The sequence below is a fragment of the Prosopis cineraria genome, unplaced genomic scaffold, assembly GCF_029017545.1.
Source record: "Prosopis cineraria cultivar Desert tree isolate PC_DT_omini unplaced genomic scaffold, ASM2901754v1 PC125, whole genome shotgun sequence".
In the NCBI taxonomy this organism is placed as follows: Eukaryota; Viridiplantae; Streptophyta; class Magnoliopsida; order Fabales; family Fabaceae; genus Prosopis; species Prosopis cineraria.
In genome coordinates this window covers 68,821-71,655 of record NW_026555452.1, presented here as the reverse complement: position 1 = coordinate 71,655, position 2,835 = coordinate 68,821, and the positions used below count along the sequence as shown (strand labels likewise).

At 41.8% G+C, this 2,835-nt stretch overlaps 1 pseudogene; it reads left to right on the top strand.

Moving 5' to 3' along the window:
- The first annotated feature begins 16 nt into the window (after nt 1-16).
- On the top strand, nt 17-1,810 carry LOC129295492 (uncharacterized; annotated as a pseudogene).
- Nucleotides 1,811-2,835: the final 1,025 nt, after the last annotated feature.

Sequence of the window (2,835 nt, the reverse complement as noted above, 5' to 3'; positions counted from 1 at the left end):
TTTTTTTGGTCGAAAGATGAAGGTATTTAACTTCACAGCACTTCGTCGCTCTGTCACGGAAGATCTCATCCAGTTCGAGTCCGAACCCTGAGAGGGAACAATAAAGTGCGGCTTGCGAGGATCCAGAGCATGAACACTCTCTCACTCCGTTACGCAGCGAATCCCACCCATCTCCTTTCCTTCGCAATTACAGCTCGCAGAGCACGCCTCCGGTTTCTGGCCGTCTGCCTCCTTCAATTTCAGAAATGCAGTGCTACTTGCAGTCTCGTCTAAATCCCCCTCAAAGCCTGCCTTCACGCCGATGGGCTACCAGAGCCGCTCCGCTGCAACTTCCGAAATCGACATGGTTAAGAACAAGGAAGGTATTTATGCCCCCAACAAAAAAAGTCGTAGTCTTATGGGACCATCGATAACAAACCCCCTCGCGGACCGCCATATCAGGCTGCAATGGCGCTTAAACAGTGGCACAGCGGTTCGGCGACGTTGTCGACATGTCTGCCTATGCCAATCGCCACGCATTTATCCACTTACCCCAATGGGTTTTCCACGAACGCCGTGAACGGAAGCAAATAGACATTCTGGAGCGTAAAGGAGTGATCACGCCTTCTGAGCCGTATGTTTTGTGGGTTTGCGGCCGCAAGTGTAAAACTAATTCAGACCTCAAGAAGCATTTCAAGCAGCTCCATGAACGAGAGCGTCAGAAAAAGCTGAATCGGATGAGGTCACTTAAGGGGAAAAAGCGTCAGCGTTATAAAGAGAGGTTCATATCTGGGAATTACAAGTACAATGAGGCAGCGAGGTCTTTGGTTACCCCTAAGGTGGGATATGGGCTCGCTTCCGACCTAAGGCGTGCCGGAGTGTTTGTGAAGACGGTAGAAGATAAACCGCAAGCAGCTGATTGGGCACTGAAGAGGCAGATGCAACACTCATTGAGCCGAGGGATAGATTGGTTGTTTTTTGGTGTCTGATGATTCTGATTTCTCAGAGATGTTGAGGAGGGCCAGGGAGGCAAATTTGGGAACGGTAGTCGTGGGTGACTGGGACAGGGCATTAGGGCGTCATGCTGACTTATGGATTCCTTGGATTGGAGTTGAGAATGGAGAGCTTGCAGAGGTAGATTTAGTACCCAAGAGCAAAAGAAGAGAGTCTTTTGCTGAAGATCATGGTTTTTTTTCACTATCGCGTCATGATGGAAATGCTGTTCTTGCAGGAGATTTGGATGGAATAGTAGATGAGCTTGTTGCAGTGAGAACCGAGTTTAATGATCTGAGAAATGCAACATTTTCGGATGAGGATGAGGATGAAGAACAAGGATGGGATTCCGAAGAAATCGATGAAAATTACTTGTTAGTGATCGATGAGGATGAGGAAAGAGAAGACGGTTTCTATTGAAATAGAAACTATAATTGGCCAGGCAAATATTTTGCTGTGGTTGCACACGCTATTGAGAGCTGATTGATTCTCTCTTATGGAGCTTGATTGCTTTCAGAACCAATTACCGGGGCTAATCGAAGATTAAATAATGGAACCAGTAGCATCATGGAGAGTTCCATCCTTAAATGAGCGCATCACATTTTGCATGTATGTGTAGCGTATGGCTTCGCGAACTTAGGTTGCTTGTATTGTAAGCTAAAATCGTCTTTCAGTGTTTGCCTGCAATTTTCTTCGTCATCCTCCTAAAGGTGAGCTGCGTTAGGTTCAGGCTTGCCATGGTACGCAGTTCTTCATTTTGAACCACTTCATTTTCCAGTGTAAAGTTTGTTGGTGGACAGAAATTATTCCTGAATATATAACAACCGTAATAGAATCACTGCAATCTGGCAAGTTGATGTTTCAACTATTTTAAGACTTTTGCATCGTAATTCTTCATGCTTAAATTCCATTTCTCTTTACCGGTAACAAACATAATTTTGGTTAGATCTAAACATCTAGAAAGTGTGGGCTTCCGTTATGCATTATTTTAGTATTTGTACATTTGGGTTGCCATAGGAATGCTAGATTTTCAGGCTAATAAAAATTTATATGACGATGATAATGAAATGATTTATGTTTTTAGAGCTTCTCTATCGGTTCCCAATGATACGTATTCTAGTTTTTCTGATTCGAGCAACGGCAAATTTTTCATTGAAGAATACCAGAGCGATATCCCTTTGTTTTGTGGCGCTAATCAATCACACTAACATTAATATTAGTATGCTGTAGATTGGCTTGGTTATTTTATCATTTTTGATCAATCACCACATTATTGCTTTAAGGTGGTGGAGGATGAAAAGAGGTAATCTCTTTGACAGTGTTTGAGTTTGTACTGATGTATTCATACTCTGCCTCATGTCTCTGTTAAAAAAGAAAGCGATGTTGGGCCAGGTTTGCTGGTTAGATTCAGCAGCCATTTTCTATTAAATAGCTAATGGGTTTTGTGAATGCTGTTACTAATTTATAGTATTTTGAATGAAGTGGTAGTTCTTCCATTATTTTACAGAATATCTAGTAACTTTAATTTGATAGTACCACCCCCCCTTTTATGTATAGCTTATTTTAGCTAAGGGACCGCTGAACATACTTGATTATCAGGCTAGAATGTCTAACTTCTCATGTCCTGTTTGGGTAATTAGGTCATTTTATTCCATTAATACTTCTAAAATTAGGCTAAAGAGTACAGTTGCTCTGTAATAAATGTTTCCAGTTCCAGCCTGGATTTTAACAGTATATGATCTCTGTTCTGGAATTTTGTTTAAACGTTTTTGAAATCAGCTAGGGAAGGTAAATGATAGTGGCTTGTTGTTTGAGAACTTCAATACCTATTAAGTATATCTCTTGCATGTCTTTGGCACCTTT